We start from the raw sequence: 20808 nt of genomic DNA, 5'->3' as shown, positions 1-20808 counted from the left end.
CACTTAAATTTAAGAATCCGCGATAAAGGGAACCTCATTGATGGATACCGCGTAAATTCCAAAATCCGCGTAAATGAAAACCGCGTAAATTTCAAAAACCGCGTAGATGAAAACCGCGTAAATTTCAAAAACCGCGTAAATGAAAACCGCGTAAAAAAATACCGCGCAAAAAAAACCGCGTAAAAAAAAACTTGAGTGTAATTAGTTTGATGTGATCTTCCTTAGTGCGCAGTGCCGGTCATGTATACGAACGTCTGTCATGTCATTTTCCATACACACGGGGAGCTTGGTTCGTTACAATGAAGTTTTCTGTCTTCAAATTTCTAAACGTAATCAAAACACAGTTTCGACGTGGTGTTACTAGTTTAACTAGTTGTTCCACATCCTGTACTGCGGGTCGAGCATGATTTTTCTTAAAATCGATCGAAATTATTTTTGGCCATAAAACGAACATTTTGACGCTGACTCATTTCACTGTGCAGCTGGAGACAACGATACAATACTGTTTGCACACCGTATATAGAACAAAGCGCTGGCTTGCTCTACTGGTGCCTATAGAGTAGTTATCTTTTGCTTCTTTTTGAGAGATCAGAAGATGGACTGAACTGATTCATGTTTTATTACATCTTGAACATGATCTGGTTGTTGAATTAATTCACAAAAATAAAACATATCTTCTCGTGAACTACTTCACGAAACTCGGAACATTATTCAGAATCCTTTCAATCATCGTGACTAATTCATAATTCCTTATATACAGGGTGTTTGGTTCATGGTTAAGAATCTCTCGGGGGGTGATAGACTGTCATATTTGGAGAAAAAAATTGTTCTACACATACCATCAAATCTCAACCATTACAAAGTTATTGAACTTTTTGTGTTAAAAACTTATTTGTCTTAAAATACCTTTAGCTCAAAAAGTATATTTTGTATTTCAAATATTTTTGGTTCACTGGGAAGGTGAGAAAATTTCGCATTGAGTGATGCCGTCACATGTTTCAGCTAATCAGTTTAAGTAGCCTTTTCAAAGTAATTTATTGAAACTTAAACAATTTTAATCGATTTTTCGTTCATTTCTTGAAAATCCTAATAGTTAACCTCATCATTTTAATAATCCAGGTTTTTAATCTTGAAGAGCTGCATAATTCGTTCTTTGACATGATACACTTACCTTTTCTTATTTTCATGAGTTTGGGTTATTTAACTTGGATATTTTTATCTCATTTTCACTAATACCAGCTCTAATTGAAAAAGTATGGCACTTATTGTTTTTTTTTGCTTTTTATTCGAAAGCCAGGAACATTTTACAGAGAAAAATGTATTAATACCTTTCAGTTAAGTGAATTTAGTATTCTTTTAGAAGTAAATTAGTTTAAAGTTAGTGCTATTATTAGAATTTTCGTTAATTTTCTTAAAATTGTAAATAATAAACATCGCTATTGTCATGGAAATAATGCATCTCAGCAAGTTCTACAGTTCTTTCTTTGATTCTATCCAATTATCTCTTTTGGTTTCGACGCAAAATCGTTTTTTTCACATCGTTTCATTTGCAAAAATAACGATTGCGAACCAACTACATTTGGGCAAGGTCATGCTGTGTTAACTATTAAATAGCAGCAAAACGAAAAGAGATATAGACAAAGTGTCAAACAAAAAGGTATAGAGAACATTAAGGGGCATCAAATGAACAAGAGTAACGATAAATTTTGTTGATTAATAATTAGAATAATTAAAAAACTCCAAAAAACACAAATTTTGAGTTATTTCGTTAGTAAAAAATCATTTAGTACACTTAACTAAAAAATATTTGTACATACGCTGATAGGACATTTTCTCAGCTTTTCAATAAAATCTTGTAAATAACGATATAAAGCATATTTTTTAGATTAGAGTCTTTTAAGCACTTGCAAGTCGGTTACAGAAAAAGTATAGTAATGAAATTACAAAGAAATGTGAAAAGATAGGAATATGATGTCCAAGAACAAATTATGAATCGTCCTAAAACCCAGCTTTTGGATAACGGATATTGCTATAATCATACTTCATTATTTCGAGAAAATTAGCAAAAACCTCCTCAAAAACACTAACTTTTAACTACTTTACAGCAAAAAGGTAATTAAAACTAATTAACTGAAAGATATGAGAACACCATTCAATAGGAAATTTTCTCACCTTTCGAATGGAACTAAAACATTTAAAATACAAAGTATACTTTTAAAGTTAGAGGTATTTTAAGACAAATAAGTTTTTTACACAAAAAGTTCAATAACTCTGTAACGGTTGAGATTTGAGGGTATGTGTATGATTCCTAGTACATGATTCACGATCAATCTTGAGTGCTTGTGATGCTCAGAAGATATACCTGATCATTTTCATTTTGATGCAACTCTGCACTTGGTCATGAAATTTTCACGTGAACTACTCCACAAAATTTATTTTTTTTAGATGTAGTTATGTGCAGCTTCTAGAGACTTATAATAGGTGCGAGCATAGGAAGTAAGAAAACTTTTCGAATCTCAAATATCGTTTGATAATGTTCGATGTGTTGTCCGGACAGAAAACGAAAACTGCGCTGAGTATCAAAAATTCATTATAGATGAACAAATCGCATACACAGTCTACTTTCAAACATCAAAGACAGGGGTCACGATACTCAGTGTGCTCCTGCTTCTATCCGAGCCAGTGCAAAGCGAACGAAAAAAACAGTTACTTGTGTGCATTGTTTGAAGAACAAAGTATACCGTTATTTGTATTCTTACGTGATCTTTCAAGATGACTGAGTTTCATCAACAAAACGTGATTATTCGGCCTAACACAGTGGCTATTGACTTCAGGTCTTTTTGCATAAGACCAAGCATTCGTGATGTGGAACATCTGCTGAAGGTGAAAATGCAGCTTCGGTTTTCGGAAGTCACCTCCATACAGCTTGAACACGTCAGGCATGCGGTGCTGATAACGTTCAACAAATTCGCTCAGGCGAAAAGATTTATTTCGCATAACAACTTGAAACACGCGCTTGTTTGTGACAACGCGGAAATCAAGATCCCTATATACATGGTCAATGGAAATACAGGTCGGACTCGATTATCCGGGGATTCAATTATCCGGGGATTCGATTATCCGTGATTCGATTATCCGGGGAAAATGATTCGATTATCCGGGTGTTTTGAAAAAAATCAAATTTCAACTATAATGTCTTATTATAGTGCTAATTCGATCATTGCAGTCAATAGAACATTTTTTCGGGCAATTTGGAGGTCTAGGGTTAACCTCCTCTCAAATTTTAACCTACCTCAAAAATAGCTTATATATGGGTTATTCCGCGCAAAGTGACCTAAAAAACAAAACTTGGAACCGACCTTCATGGATTGGAACCAGTTTTGAAGAAATTGTTCATTTAGAGCCAATATATAATAACCTAAATTGTTGTGTCGTTTAAACAGCCCCTCAGTCCATGGGAACACTCTTAACCGTTATGTGTCCGACGCGGTACCCGGATACCTTTTTAGGTTGAAAAATAATGAAATTCCGATGTTTTATCCGTAGCTGGAAATTGAAACTTTGTGACATCTTGGAGCTTCACTAAGTCAAGTTTTTGGGGTAATAATGTTTTTGATGTAGTAAGAAGGCAGTGAGGAGGGGCTCCTGAATTTTTTACTACGTCACAGGCCGACGTGGATACCCGGGTACCCCCAAAACTGAAATGCCAATAACTAAGGTAATTTCCAACCGATTTTGATGCTTTTGGGTGTTTTGGATTCAAGAACTCATCCACTTTTAGACTTGGTAAAAATGAATTGGGTTATTTCAACCGGTTCTCGGGAATCCGGATTTCCGGAAGCATGTTCCAGTGCTTGGATACTATTTGTGAATATCAATGGAATACTAGCAATATGGGTATCAAAATTCTTGGCATAGCATCAATAGACTGTATCTCATGGTATTGGAACCATTTGTAACGAGTACATTATTGTAAATATGTAAATGTATATAGTTATAATTTAACTTAGTTTTGTTTAATATTATTAATATTTAATTTTCGTTATTCATGTTTACCGCGTTCATAAAATCGAGCTGCTACGGTAGCGCGAGAGAGACTTCTTTAAAATAGACTTGCTATAATCCACTTGAGTTACCACCGTTCTTCGCACGCGCCAATTTGTAGTTTGCTTTGCCTAGCGTCGCTACCGATGGGAGTGTAATTTGGCTACCGAAAGAGGCTATCGACCTTATCAAGAGTTCACGAACCCTTGCATCCTTCGGTGAAGAGTCTGTTTCACTCTGATGGCTGGCAAGCGACAGGCTGGCACACTTGAAGCCACCCGTAGAAATGAGATGCTGTTATGCAGCTGGGGAAACTCGGGACTGTTAATGCGAATTCGAGAATGTCGCTATTGTCCACTTCGTGGAAAATACGTCAGATCCGCTAACGAAGACCTTCAAACCGCGGTTAATCTGAGGATTCTCAAAGCCCAATAAACTACTTTGAACTAATCAGTGGAAGAGGCAAGAGTGGTTCGTCATTTGTTCGCGCCGTGATGTGTTCAGCGTGGTAATTAAATTCGGCCTTAAAAGTTTCACCAAGTTCAATAATCAGTTTCCCTTCCCTAACAGAATAGCAATTGATAGTGCAACCCAATTAGCTTGGCGATTCTTGTGTGCGCGCCGAAGAAGATTTTAAGGTAAACCCGTAGTTTTGGTTACCAAAAAAATGTGCTTGTGCTTATTTGTTCCTGTGCAACGGCAATCTATTTCACAGGTTCGTGGCAGCCGTCGAACGTCCAAAGCATCACATCTCCTCGTTGGTAACCACTCTTGACCCCACGGTTCGTCTCAAGGTTGGTCCCGGTGGTACACGTGGCCGGAAGAAGGCAGCATCCGTCAAACCGCGCCTTGGCAGGACCATTCGACTACCGAAACGCAGTACCAGCACACCCAGTACATTTTCCGGTGACGACCGGAAGATTCGGCGGCACTACCCCGCCAGCAGTCCACGAATCGGCGGTGAAGATTATCGTCGTACACTAGGCGCGATCAGGAGTGATCGCACATCGCATCAGCAGCAGTAGAAGGAATCGCCGTCTCCCGCCCAACATCGTCACGTAAAACCTAGGTCGTGAGTAGAGTGTTTTTATGTTTGTGATGTCCATGCGCATGGGGTCACCATAGACGGCCGTACCCTACCGTCCAGTTTTGCCATCCGTGGCTCGCCCATATAGATTGCCGTTCAATTAGCACAGCACTGAACAAAGCACACCTCGAGAGGACGCACAATGGGTAGTATTGCGTCGCACTAGATAGGAGAGAGGATGATTGAAGGGAAGGGAAAACTGCCTAGCTAGGTTGAAACGAATATCGGAATGAGAAACTGAAGGAGGATTGTATAAATAAATGTATTGATGTAGCGAAAATGTGCTGTTTGCGATATAGCAGAAAAATGCATCCCGTAGGGTAAATGTACTGATTGTCGTCTTGGTGAAGTTTTTCAGTTCTAGTTAAATCGTGTCGTGTTAGTTTTTTTGGTTGTTTTGTTTTTTTACTGGGGAGGTTGGCCCCGATACCATCCGGAATCACTCTCTAGTCGAACTCTGGTTGATCGAATTGGCGGTTTGGACTTTGCCAGTGATGATAACAACCCGCGAGTGTAATCTTCGTTTCGGAATTAATTCGCATTAGCCGTTTCGGATTATCTTTGGCTCGTATAGCACGCGGATCATCGACGCGGGTGGACTGTGTCTCCAGCTAACTTGCTTCCTTCCTAAAGAGAGGAAAACCAGAACCTTCTCCCGAGGGGTCTCACTAGGCCGGGCAGCTCTATGACAGGTGGGTGGTCTCTCAACTGAGAGTGGCGCATAAACCACCCACTTACCTACCTCGGAAGCTCGTTAGGCTGGCCAGTTACACATTTGGTGATTTCACCACGGAACGGACATTCTGGAGCAGGTTCTCGTAAGGCAGTGAATGGCCATTCCATTCCAATTCCATTTTTCAAACTACCATAGGGTCCCGTAACAATAAATAATAGACTTCCGAGACAATTTGAAGTGTTTTGAAGTGTTTTGATACTAATAGCATCTTTGACCCGTTCGTGCCCTTCTGGTTGATGAACAACCATGTTTCTATATGACTATAACGTTTGGTTTACACAACGTCAAGTAAGGCTAATAACTGCGACTAAGATCTTTCATTTGAGCACTAAAAGTTATAAATATTAGCATTAGAACAGAAGTTATTACACTTAATCTGGTTGGGTTCCGCTGAAGCAGTGCTGCCAGGGATAGTTTCTGTTAACGGCGAAAATGAAATTTTGGAATATTTTCTTAGCCTGGGAATATTATTGAAAACTGCTAAAACTTTCTAATTTAGATTGCCCTCAATTACCTTTTTCATGCAATTGGACTAGATCGGAAGGTAAATATTGAGCAGCAGCAAAAGAAGCACCTATCTTTCTTAAACCAGGTTTTTCGTGTTTCTTGACGCCAACAGTTTTAAGGAAAAATAGTTTTGGGACCCTATACGTGGTAGAAAAAGTTGGTCAAGAAATGGTTAACGAGATTTTGAAAAGAGACCCGACCGTCACTGGAGGTGATTCCAATTCTTGGGTAGCTCAAGCAAAGATGGATGATAGGCTATGTAAAGAGGGCGCCAGCAGTACTTCTCGCTGAGGCGCCCGGGAACCTGGTAGTCCTTCGCTAGTGACAAGTATGACAAGGATCTCTTTGTGGGTGCGCAACACGCACTCTTCTAATTAGAATGACTAGACATGTTAGCTGTGATATGTGACACTCCACGTAAATTAAACTGGAGCCAAGAAACAGACGACCTCCAGATTACTTATTAACTTTATTTTTTCTGGTATTCGAGTAATCGAATCAGTTACCTCGGAAAATCTAAGCCCTGGGTAATCGAGTTTGACTTGTATTGCAAAAGACACACCTTATTAAAAAGTTTATCTTAGAATTCTTGTACAAATAGCTATAATCAACTGATACATATCGTTAACTCGTTACCAATATGAATAATAAATGAAAACCAACTGAAAATACAAATCACACCCTGAAAGTCTGAAAAATCGACTAGGGCCAAAATAGGTACATTTATATTTACCATAATAGGAAAATTTGTCCTGGTCATTTTATTTCCAATTTCTCCACGAATGAAGCTTAAATTCATGAAAAAACGCAAAAAAAATTTGATTCGATTATCCGGGTGATTCGATTATCCGGGGTGAGATTTTTTTCAAATCCCCGGATAATCGAGTCCGACCTGTATTGAAGTTAAATTACATGATTTATCTCCACTTACTTGCAAAGTGGCAATTAAAAGATTCATCTCGAATTTCGGAGCAGTGGAATCTATTACGGAGGACACATGGAGAAGCTACTTCTCAGGTATTTCAAATGGTGTCTTTGTGGTGAGAATGCGGGTAGATCAATCCATTCCCTCCTACCTTACCCTGCAGTACAAAACTGAAAGGGGTGATAACATTACACAGCGAACTCTTTGTACATATCAAGGACAAACGAATACCTGCCAGTTCTGTGAACAAACGGCACACTACAGACAACCCTGCCCAGAAACCGCTGAGGAAAGCTCACCTGCAGAAAGAAATGCCAACACCCAAGCTCCAATATCTTCACCTGAACCGCAAACGGTTGCCAAATTTGTGGCTGCTGTTCAGGCAATAATGACAACTGTAAAAGCTACATCAAGTACTTCAACTAATACCACCAGTGAAGAAACTACCACCAAGGATGGAGTGTTCAAGTTCGTGATCCGCAAGGGCAAGAAGCCAGGAAGAACATCTGATCGCGAGTATCAAGGCAGTAATCAAGATGATGATACGGACGTAAAGGACAATGGGAGAGACATGGATAACCCCGAAATTGGCGAGAAAAGGAACATCTTCCCGACGCAAAAAAGATCTCCGCTCGCATTAGCAAGTTGCGCGCCCGGGATCTTACAGGCTCAAAATAAAATTTATTGTGATTTATATTTTACATCTTGTAAATATATAAAAGACCCACGGCTCCTCTAAGCTAACGCATTGAGCTGTGCCAAATAAACGAATTAAAAAAAACAAATCACATACTCGATATGGTTCACAAAACAAGTCACACTTTTATGATCCAATTCATACTGTCCAGTTCAAATGGTATTCCGAATAATAAGATAGTAATTAAACACATTAGTCACATTACTCCACGTGTCAAATTCGACAGGGAGCTCAAGAGTAAAATATCACGATAACGTGCATATAAACAACGAAAATTGTGACTAAAATCCTGAGATCATGAACACAAACTCAATACTCTGCTAGCACGAAACTCGAGAATAAAACATCATGGCCCATGGGAACGTGATAAAAAATTTCGAAAATGGTCGCTCCTGAATCATGAACGTCGTTTAAATATCGGTTCTTTTAGTTGATATATTTTATACAAACCATTGCATCCCCAAAGTATGAACAAGAATCATAACAAAAACTAAACATGTCCAGGGATAACCACAGTAACCCAAACATTGGAATGTAACGACATGTATATTATTGGTGTGAATTAGTTTTTTGAAAACGACGTTTATTAATCATAATTTCAGGAACTTGGTCACAAATTTCGTATATCGTTCAGTTCACGAAATCGTGATTTTCTGTCCATGAATTTAAAAACGGATTTTTTGTGAAGTTGTCTTCAGATGCCGTGCACCAACACCTAATTTAGATAAAAAGCCCTCGCTAAAAGTTTTACAAACGTGCACCTTGCCGAAAGCGGCGATTCGTTAGTGAATATGAAAGCTAGCTTTGGTTCAAATTTGCCAGCTTGCAGCAACCCTGAATAGTTCAGAAAATTAGTGCTTTAGGTCCAGGTTCAATTGAATCCGAAAAAAAAGGCTAAGACAGTTTAATTTCTATCAGCTTCGTGAATCAAAAATCAACTTTCCAAAAATCCAGCAACAGCTTTCGGTTGGAATTTCGCTCGCAAGTAGCCGCTCCTTTACGAGATCATTCGAAACCCATTTCGCCCAGCCTGCTTAGTTGGAATGGCCACTCCCGCTGAGGTCCGAATTGTCTTTCTTTCATACTTTTATCCCATGGGGGATAAAACGGGTTTCCCTATTTCCACTCATCCTTTTCACTTCGTTGCGTTTTACTACCGACTTCCTTTTTTTGCGCTTTCAATAGCTCTATATCTCCAACTTACCATCATGCATATTGGTTGTTTAGCTTGACTCCTGCTGCTGCCACCGAGAAGATCGGAAGGATGATGATGATTTCTTCCTCCCTTCTTTCCCGTAGGTTCCCCTACCGAATGGAAGGCCAGAAGTGGTAACACACAAGCAGCATCAGCAGGAGTTTCTCCGAGATGTGTCTTCTTTTCAATTTTATTTTTATTATCTCTTGTATTATAAATCAAAACGTTGAAAGAAGGTAATAAAGTTTTATTTTATGTCAAAGAATATATATTGCCTGCTCGCGAGTATAGGAAAAATGTAAATTGAATAAGAAAATTCAAAATTCAGGCGATGAAAAAGGGCTCAACGGGGACCACATACTTTTTCACACACATATTTGACAGTTCTTCATGGAGCCGTACACCGAAGCGAAGTAAGCGGATAGAAGAAGCTGAGGTGAAAAGATGGAAAATTGATCAACTAACATGGCGTGACTCTTCCTGACACATCTGGTGTCTTCGTTCACAGTCTGTTCCCCACCGACCGGTACCCCGTATTTCTCCTACTTTTATTCATCGTTGAAATATAAAAGTTTCGCCATATCCATTCAATATGGTCGAATACAAACACACGGCAGGATGCTGTTCCGTGGAACAATGCGTCGACGATTGGCGAGAAACCTCCGGACGATCGTAAATAAATTGTTGCCTTACCGCAGTTAACGACAGTCAGGAAGAAAAGAAGCGCGAAGCTCAAAAGTGAAAAACTTTGTTCAACTACCCGCCTCCGTCTTACAAGGATTTTTTTTTTCTCTTCATCCGCCATCCGCACTCCCACCAACTACTGCGGAACTTTTTTTTTCAACCGTTTCATAACTTTTCTTTTTAATTGGTGAGATAATTTTCTAAGTTACCATTCTCCCCGGACGAAAAGAAAAGCAAGCCTCCGCCGCAGTAAACACGCAACAGCAACGATTTTCCACTGCGGAATCGTTTGTTTCTTTCCCCCGCTCTGTGTCAGTCATCGCACCCTACCAGCAGCTCAGGCATATCAAATTCCCCCGCCGTAGAATATTAGCTGGAAAAAGGGACTTCCAAGCCTACTACTACTAGCGCTGCTTTTGTCGCGGGTAAAGTGAAAGCAAACCGTCTGTTGTTTAGTTGGTGAAAAGTAAGATTCTTCTAGATATCATACACATCACAGCCTACTCTGATTGCCGCCCATGATTGGGTGGTGATGATAACGACGACAAAGAAAAAGACGGTGTTGCCCGCGGTTGCCGACGGGGCCGGGGTATGTAGATGAAAATTTTCGAAATTTTGTGCTTTCCTGCTAACAGGGAGAACATGGTACGCTAGAGAAAATCGTGACACACAAGTGATGGAAAGGCAGGAGGCAATATATCATGTGTGCAATCTTTTCCAACGGGTTGACAATGATATTTTGTGCTGCCGGTTGCGAACATTCTCCCGACTCGTAATAGGGGTTGTTACCGAAAGTGGTGTGTGTCAATCAGCCAGTTTCCTAAACTGCGATTATCGTCAATTTCTCGTTACGGGGTACTTGGCAATTGATATAAGCGAGTGTAAAATCAAATGGTAGGTGATTTGTGAAACTTTTTCGATTGTTGAAAACTGCTCGTAAATAGATTATAGGTATCAGATACAGGCCAGAAGCATATTTTATTCATGATTTAATTTCTTCATATTAGTAATAGAGATTTAACATGTATACGCCGCATACCATACCATCTTAGTCCACAAATTATTTAATAACATTTCAACGTCAATCGTCAACGTCAGATCGTAGCTCTGTAGTGTAAAACATAAATCGCATTCGGTAGTGTGCATCTATTCTCTATTCGCTAGCAGTGCAGATTATTCATATGACCTAAAACTCGAAACTAGTCTGTTTAATGCAACAAAAATCTACGATAACCTTCCCCAGAGCAGTCGATTCCTCACGTATTCACACAACCGAACCCTATTCAACATCGTTCGGCCTCGCGGCGCTGTCAAAATCTGATCACAACGTGCTGATGGCGATACCCGAAAAAGCTCGCTCGGTGCCGTTTGGTTCATTGAGTAAATATTTAGATCGCGAAAATTTATCGTTTTCAAACGAAAGCTCTTCTTCCTTACCACACACACGCCGATACACGCTGGCAAGCAAACATGAAATCTCGTCACTGGTGTTATAGTCTCTCCGTAGCCGGCCAACTCCATAAACCACCACCACCATCATCATGGCGAAGGTTGGTCCTAGTAGCCCTACATCCTAGTGTGGCTGGGCGAGCAAAAAAGTAATCCGAAAAGTTTTGACACGTCATATATGTCAAAATTGTTTAATTACTCCCGGCTGGAATCCGTCCGTTCGTGCGTATGAACAAAACGGACGGATGGATTCCTCCTCTACTGGCAGCGGAAGCCAAGACAGGAATTGTCAACTGATATCGCGCAGCAGAGCAGTTTGGTGTAATTTTTTCGCCTTGGCAATTGGAGCGGCGGAAATAAATCATAGCAGGCTGTATTCTGTTGTGTGAATGGTAGGAGGCAACGAATTTGGATCAAACAAAGCTCGTTTGTTGATTTAACCAATTTTTACCAGGGCAGAATTTACGGTTGACGTTTCGGAAATATTTTCCGAGCGAAATGACAAACTCGGGGAATGGCAAATATGCTTTGTGTGTGTGTGTGTTTGTATGTTTTGTTTGTTTTTTTTTTTTGCTAAAGGTTTTCTCGCACTGGGTGCGATAATGGTAATTTGAAATTTTCATATCAGAGCTCATATTTCGGCAGCGTTAAAATGTTTTGTTTGCTCGTTTTCCATAAGCATGTGAATTGTGTTCTGAATTTTAAATAACCGCTTGAATGGCGGGAAATAGTGCGCTTTGTTGTGTCAGCTTGGCTCGAATGGTTCCTAGAACGGAATATCCATTTAAATGAGTTATGATTAGCGTGGTTCATTTGTTAAACTTTGTTATAATTGCGTTTGTATGAGGTTCAACCATGGAAGATTTATGTGTTTTTTCTTATACACTGTTGTTTTTCCGACCGTAACAATAGCGTCGCCTAATCAATCGTGCCTTGCCCGAATACTCTATCGGACGTAATTAAATTTAAACTTATTTGAATACAATTAATTAATGATTAGTTTTCATTAAAAACCATTTCTGATTTGGCTGATCCTCCATAGTTTAAAGTGAGTATCACAAAACTATTGAGACATATCTGAATTACGAACCAAAGCTGTTTTTAACTAGATGGCGGTAGCAATTGAATGTTGTAGCGAGTGGAGCAAAGGGAAAAACAATTTGGTCCAATGCTCAATATTTTCACGCTAACTACATCTTGGGGATCAGTGGTATTTTCGATCATATGTATTTGCTTGCTCATTGCACTTACGAGTGACGAGTGTTTGTCATTTGATTTCGCAATGATGGTACTATGGCTGGTGTTTGGACGAGTTCAGTTTCCAGAATTGAGGCTCTACATTCCAGACTCCATACTTCCAAATTAAGTTCCCAAAGCCCACATTATGTTAGACATCTTCTTGGGTCTTCTTTCCTTGGATTTCGAATTTCTATATTCTGGTATACATTTTGTTCAGTTTTGCATGTTCCTTATTCTTATATAGTGGTATGCACTGCTGTACTTTCTCTCGCTACATCAACCTGCGTTTCGCAGGGGGAGAAACAGGAATGATTTGAAGGCTTCATTCGACCGAATAGATCACCGTGCAAAACGTAGGTTCACTGATTGACTGAGTTCTTACTTGTGTTGTAGAGTCCAACGTGCGCTAGCGTTTCTTCTCAGCTCACGAACCAATCCGGAATCTCACAAGGAAGCAACATGGAACCACCAGCTACGACTGCGTACGTATACATTCCTTAATTGATGTCGAAAAGACTGACCCATCGTCAGCATCGTATGTAAAATTATCACTTTCCAGTGATTTCTATAAATTTCTATAAATTTCTACCTTCAAATCGATGAGCCAAAGCATGTTTTAATCGCAAAAGTAACTCGAAAGTTCGGCTATATTCTCAAAATGGTTCGGGACTTCAATGATCCCCATCCCTACTCGGTGAAACTTTCGGATTAAACGTGTGCAGAAAAACATTCCCTGAAGGAATCCTTTGGAACTGGCACCATAACCGCTGACCTTTTGTGTCTCGCAATGATCCCCTGTAATTGGTCAACTTGCTCCCATTTCGTAAGACGAAACAAAAACAGGACTGTATTTTTCATTTCCTGCATCTTTTTGACATTCTATTTTTTCCACTAAATAAATAGTAAATTAATTTTTATCACCCTTCCTATACGTAACTGCTAGTGTGCTCGTCATACAAAGTAAGGTTTTCAGTACAGGTAATGCTTATTTTGGACCGCTCTCAATTATTTCATATCCTTGCCACAAAAACAATCGGTTTTACTGTTACTTTTTGGAGTATTTCTTGTTACTAGTTTGTCCTTTGTAAAAAAAAGTGAATACAGTTATTTCTAGATATTTTCTCACTTTTCGCCGTTACGATATTCCTAAAACGAATGTCAGGTAGCTAATGATTCCTTGACTCCTAAAATCATGAATCCACCACAAATTTGAATTAATCTCCTCTCGTGACACTTGTGGAGTGCGCAGTAGTATGTACGGTCTCTAGCTGTCGGACTAACATTCCTTCCTTTTCCGTTCGTTCCTAACTGGCGTCGGTATTAACCCATTCATGCCCATGTTGTTTGTGGACAACAACGTTTTTAAACAGCTATAACTTTTGATTGAGGCGCGATTTGCTCACAAAAACAAGTAAGGCTCATTACAGGCCGGCGCTAATCTATTCCGACAAAAAGTTAGTGTCGGTTTCTGATGAGGCGAAACCGAAACGCAACTGTGTAACATATATCTTCGTTATAATGTAATATTATTGAAAACTGATCAAACTTATCAATTTAGACTGTCGTTGGCTCCGTTCTCCAAGTAATTGAATTATTGTAATTATTCTAGAAGAATTGTATTGAGTATTAGAAGGTAAAAATTGACCAGCTTCTAGCACTGCCATGGAAGCACCTATCTTTATGAAAATAGGCTTTTCGTGTTTCTTGACCCAACCGTTTTCAAGGAAAAATAGTTTTGAAACATTACATGCACTAGAAAAAAAAAGTTGGGCATGAAAGGGTTAATAAACTTGGGATTACCAACAGTTGTGCAATGTACATTGAAGGATGCTTTGTTACTCCTAGGCATTATTGTCTATTGATTCTCTGTGCAATACGAATTTACGATTGTACAATTTTTAATTCATGTTCTGTTGCCTTAAATTCAGGTACCTGAAACGGAATCCCCGTTTCCGGATTCTGCATTTCGCATTCTAGAATTCATAATTAAGAATCTAGCGAGAAGCTTCAAGGTTTTCGGTGGGCGGTGGTTTGATTTGGGTTGGTTACCTAGATCTTCACTAAGGTTGCTCGTACCCCAGCTGCCACCGCGGTTAGGTAAGGGATATGAGTTCTGTAGCAAAGGTTACTACATGACTGCATAGTAGAGTCTTATGTCAGCCGATTATTGCAACTTTGCCAGCTGAAGCTAAGCCCGGATTTAGTTCACAAAAATGGTTCAATTTTAATTCCATGTTGTAGATATAAATTTTTAGCTTCCTCATTCTAGATTCAAAACCCAAAATCAAAGTTCTAAATAACTGTTTTCGAATCTTCTTTTTTAAATTAGAAATGATAGATTATGCCTTACCGTTACTAGATTTCAATTAAAGAATCCTGATTTCTCTGAATTGAAACTGTTGATTCCAGATTCCACAATTCTTGATTTTTGATTCTTCAGGTTCCAGAGTTAGGATTTTTGTATTCACCGATCTCCATATTCCATATGTAGACTCGAGTTTTCAGAATCGGAATTTGATTACCAAATTTCAGAATCCCCTTTCCAAATTCGAGAATATTCCAGATTTCTAGAGAATTTGCACTAGACATTCCAGATTTCTAGAGTTCAGATTTTTAAGATTGCATATTCTGTATTCCTGATTCCGCATTTCACATTTCATTTAATCTATTAGCTGTGTCTCGTATAACAACATTCAAATTTCGAATTCAAAATCCGATTCAAAAATAGATTTTCAGATCTCGGATATATTCCGGATTACGTTTCCCAGAATCGAGAATCGAATCGAAGTTACAGACATCTGATTCCGGATTGTTTCATCCCCGCCTACAAATTCTGGGTTTACTGTATCGATTTTGTTGGCTATTTTCGGCAAATTTGAGACTAAGAGAAACGAAAGCAATGAAATTGAAAGACGGATAGGTATTCTAGAGCGAATCAGTTATAAACTTAGAACGGAAAACTAGAACTAGGCAGGCTCATATGGGCATGATCGAAAGGAAATGTGAAGAATTCTTTGCCTTCTGCAGAGTAGGAGTTGGGCGTTGCACCCAAGTCTACCGCATGGTCTATGGTAGAACATAACTCATCATCATGTTTTACCGCCGACGCCGGCCGAATTCAACTTGTTGAAGAATCTACCATACTCTGTCAAAAGAGGTCGAATTACATGTCCTATACTTTGCAGCAGATTTCCCATGAACATCGACCATTTTGTACCTTTGTAGAAAATTTCGTGCACGCGTTCAACCTCAAACATGCTTCGTCTCGATGTACATGATGGCCTCGAACATCGAACCCAAGCGAACGGTGTACAATCTCTAGTTTAAACGTCCGTGTACGTACACCGGGTGCGCACACGAGAACTATTTGCACAAGGCAAAAAGAGTCAACGCTAGTGATGATGAGAGTGAGAAAGAAAAAAACTAGTGCCTCGAACCTACGTGTACGCACACCGTGTACGTACATAGGGTACGGTTGTGCAGGCGATCATGTGCCCGTGTTTAGGTACGAAATAGCGTGTTTGAGTTCGTGTGTGTGCGTACAATATGAGCACAACAGCGAAGCGAACATTGTGTGCGGTGTGCATCCTACTTGAAATGTTATAATTGTAGCGATGTTAAGTGCTTCGTGGAAATATATTTTCCAAAAAACAACAAACATCATCAATTCTAAACTTAAGGTATTGCATCCAAGGAAATACGCGCCTATTTCCCTACAAAATGCTCCATAAATATAAACCTAAAGTACCCCCACTCGTAATGGGAACCGTTCTAGTTTCCTACAACATAAGCAGGAACACAGAAACAGAACACCCAAACGAAAGAACCACAAACTGGCATCTGTGGGAATCCAGAATAGATATGTAACCGCCAGAACCATTCCAAGGGGCGGTCTTGTTCCGTTCGGTTCGCTCTACTCAGATGACAAAGCTAAGGGAAAAATTAGAAAATAAATAAGTCAGTGTTAATTTACCCAAACAACACGCCATTAATTACGTTTTGCGCTGTAATTTATTGAACAACTTACGGATGTAATTATTGTTGAATTTTTAATTAAAACTACCTCTTGAATAGAGCGTCGGAACGGAACAGGGACAAAATGTTACGGAAATGGTAACAGCGCTACCGTGTGTCGCTTGGCTCCGATGGAAAGGTAGCTGGTTCATATTACGTACAATCACAACCCGACAAACCCGAATGAGACTGTACAATTTATATCAGATGGCCATGAGTGAGCAAACCTCCTCCTTCTAGCCTGCTTGTCTGCTGCTGAGAAGTCAGGAATAACGACGATGGCTACTTTCAGCTATAGTACCGTATCGCAGTTAGCAGCAGGGCGACACGTTTTTTGGAGTAAATGGTAGGTAGTGCTTTTCTGCAAATGTCCTGACAAACAAAATCGCATTTGCACCCTCTTCATTCATACTGAAATGGATTTTTCAGGTTGGTTACAGTTTGACTTTGTGCTATGGCAAGGGGAGTAGATGGAGGTAGTAGTGGGTAGATACAGCTCATTTTTCGGTACAATCTGATCCGAAAGTGGTGGTTGGATCTCGATTTAGAAGCAGAAGAATGGCATTGGGCAAATGATACCGGGTTTTTAGTAACCGTGATAGTCATTGTGACACTTGAGTGTATTTCAAATACTACGGAACACAATTCGGAGGTGTTTTACTCTTTTGATTTTTTTTTCGGATTTCTAACTCTTAATAACGGTATCGATGGCCGGTGTTTCATTCTGTCCTTCATTGTTCGTGTTTTACCAATCGAAAACAGAGCGCACAATTCGATTTTGGCTTGGTGTCTCAGAGTCGACACAGATTAAAATGTATTTGATTTCCACGAACAAAATATCAGAAAAAATCAAATTTTTGATTCAGATGTTTAGTTTAAATATCAATGTTTGTATTTCTGATTTCAGGTTTACCGATTTTCGGCTCAAGGTTTCTGTATCTAGATTCAAAATATTGTAGATTCATGCGTTAGTTATCAGATTCCAGACTCTGTACACCAGCAATTGCCATAGATTCTGCATTCCATTTTTCATACCCATATCTCTCATGCATCCAGACTCGTTATTTCGGCTAAGGATTTCAGTTTCCAGATTTTGAATTTCAGATTACGCATACTTAATTACAGATTCTGGATTTAGATTTTCTGCACTGCTTTTTTGTTCCTGGAATCAGAAATTTAAGAATCCAGTATCAGATTCAATGTAAAATTCCCAAACGGGAAAATTTTGGATAAGACCAATTTTTTTTCTGCATAAGTACACAAAACTTTACTTAAAGTATGGTTTTTTAGTGTTTCGGATTCTCCTCGTCAGTAACTTCCCGTTTGAGAATTTTGCATAGTACCAGGCCTTTGGTGCTTATACCAAAAAACGGTTTCGGTTCACATTTCTCATTCGCCAAACAGAACTTCTGTGCTTACTATCGAGACATCAGTCGGTACCAGTCAGTTGTTTAGCGTTCATACAAGACGTATCATTTTTTGAATTTTAGTGTTTAACCAGCGACAATTTGGTGTTGGTTTGGAATTATCTATCTAGCATCAAGTTGGTGTTAGTTACTGACGAGGAGTATCCGAAACACTAAAAAAATACACATCAGATATTGCAGATTATTGATATCAGCTTCTCCTTTAGAGATAACATTTTGATGTTAAATATTAGTGTTCTAAATTAATAGCCATTTTATGCCCAACATCTTCCTAACACATATAGGCTTACAAAACTAATTTTCGCTAACACTCTTTGTGTTATAAAATACTAAAAACTTGTTTTGACCAATATTGATTCTTCTCGTGCAGTGTTAGAAACTACAAAGGTTGTACCAAAAGAGATTATAACTACTAGAGGGAGCAAAGCGCTACTGTCTCCATGTATTCACGAGCTGAAACATGGGATCTCGCTCTAGCATATTGTATCCCATTACACTGACATGTGTGTTTCCGGGGCAATATGTGTCAAACTAATGGGCCTACCATACGTAAGAGCGAGATGATAAATTATCAGTGTTAACAGCGACATGCGACCTCTAGCAGTTATAATCTCTTTTGTTGTACCTTCCGATGCTCAATACACGTCTCCAAGAAATTTAGCAATAGTCCAGCTACATCGAAAAGACAGTCTAAATTCATAGGTTTTTGCAAATTTCCATAATGTTTGAAGACAACGAAGATACATCAAAATTTTATTAATCACCATTAACTGAAATTGTCTCTGGCAGCACTGTACCAGTAGAATCCAATCGGACTAATCGCAATAACTTCAGTTTAACTGATCATTTTTATAACTGTTAGTGCGCAAATGGAAGGTACTGGTCCCAGTTATTGGCTTTAATTATTTGTGTGAACAAATCTAGTCAAAAGTTGTAGCTGTTTGAAATCGATATTGTTTATAAACAACACGAACATGAAGGGGTTAATTTCATATGCCGATATTAATATCACAACATTATCAAAGTTTTCATATTATATACGTCGGCTTCCAGAAAATTGAACAGTGATCCCAATTTTCATTCAATGATGTTTGCAGAAAAAAACCTCTCAAGCTTCGAGCCTACTGCGATGTCCTGTTCCTATCATCTTCGTAAATATACCAAACGATCGCATCAAATTTCTACCCCGCGGAAAGGTGTTCTCGACCTAGATTATTACTTCAAAAACACTGTCCCTCAACCCTTTGAATGCGATAGGTAGGTAGGTAGGTAGTTGGTTACTGTTCTCAAGCATAGAATACGCGTTCATCCACTCAACCCTTGGAAAAAGTATCACAAAAAAGACTGCATCAAACAACAGCAAACGGAAGGTTCATTTCCACTCCATCAGCAGCATGTTGAGTAGCAAAAATACTTTGATGATGTTTTTAATTACATCAAAATGGCCCCTATTTCTCTATCTCTCCATCTCTCTTTCTCTATGGTCTGCCTGTGGCTTTAGCTGATGTGCTCGGTTGCTTTTCGGTGGTTGTCGATGCGCACAGATAAATGAATGGCACATACTATTCAATCCCATTCTTCACATTCTCCTGCTGGAAGGAACATAGTGTCAGAAAGTAGGAAAAAGATGGGGGGGGGGATTTGCGGGGGGATCCGCCACGACTTTATGCGAAAGGTTCAAAGTCACAGTCGTTAAGAAAAGCAATTAGCAGACAAAAACCATTGCCAGAAAAGTCCGAACCAAAACTTACCGAATCTCACGCTGGTCTTCACGTACGAGGCCGTTTCTGTTTCTGGTGACTGACTCGGGCTGTACTACGGTTGTGGTGTTTTCCTTTTATTTTATTTTTTGCACACTAGATAAAGCAAGAAGCATCGGAAGCGAAGAAACAACAACCTACCAACAAACAGCAAGCCATGTGAAATTTTCCGTGGGTACAATCCTCTTTCGGCAAAATGCCATGCTCCGCCCACAGCCAATCAGAATATTATTACGTGCACCAGCGCCAGCGCCTACTATAGAACCATTCGGCAGGGAAAAACACAAGCCGAAAGCAAATGCCAGCCAGTCAGCCAGCATGTTGACTTCCCGGTCCGAGTTGCGGACCGGTTTGTTCTTTCTCCATCCGAGACTTGACTCTCTCGTGGCTTGCTTGGTTTTGGCTTGCATTCACCGGTGACCTGGTTGCTTCCATTTTTCCTACCTTCCTGTTGTATCCTAGAGGCAAAGCAGTATTAGCAACATGCTCTGCTTCGTTTTTTTTTCTACCTCCCTCCATCCACCCCCTCAAACGAGAATTGTTTCGTGATGAAAAACAAGGCCTGCTTCGCCGGCGGTGGTGGTGTGGTAGCTTTCGTGCAATTTCCTACAAACTTTTTGTTTTGTTCGGCGGCTGCATTTCGGTCGGCCCCGTGTTCTATCATTTCGAGTTCAGATGCCTTCTGGAACTTCCCCCCCCCCCCTTTCGGAGATCTCGGCAGGCAGTACCAACCCAAGATGATCGTTTTTATGGCACGGGAATTAATATTCAGCCGGAAACCGACCAACCGACCGACGACGAGGCGAAACTGCGAAGGCGAAAGGGATATGCCAGTAAAAGGCTCTATTTGGTATTTACCGAATAAATGAAGCCCAGTCAGCCAGCCAACAGCACCCCGTAAAATGCCGGTTCTTTCGAAAAATAATAATCATAACGATAATCGACGGAAATAACGGGCATAATTTCCTGAAATTGAGAGTTAAAATATCGTTTAATTTTGGTCGGACCCACTGACTGTGTGAGCCCTTGTTCTTGGAGCTGTAC

At 39.6% G+C, this 20808-nt stretch overlaps 1 protein-coding gene and 1 long non-coding RNA gene across 8 annotated transcripts in view; both read left to right on the top strand.

The window, feature by feature from the left end:
* LOC131676570 (nucleolysin TIAR) overlaps positions 1-20808 on the top strand; it is a 557873-nt gene that overhangs the window by 134315 nt on the left and 402750 nt on the right. The gene's annotated exons all lie outside the window — the stretch shown is intronic.
* Positions 4503-5649, top strand: LOC131676573 (uncharacterized). The gene is made up of 3 exons (XR_009303205.1): positions 4503-4552; positions 4615-4682; positions 4760-5649. It is a non-coding gene; the product is annotated as an uncharacterized LOC131676573 (long non-coding RNA).

The sequence above is a fragment of the Topomyia yanbarensis genome, chromosome 1 (assembly GCF_030247195.1).
Source record: "Topomyia yanbarensis strain Yona2022 chromosome 1, ASM3024719v1, whole genome shotgun sequence".
NCBI lineage: Eukaryota > Metazoa > Arthropoda > Insecta > Diptera > Culicidae > Topomyia > Topomyia yanbarensis.
This window is presented reverse-complemented; position numbering and strand designations above follow the sequence as displayed.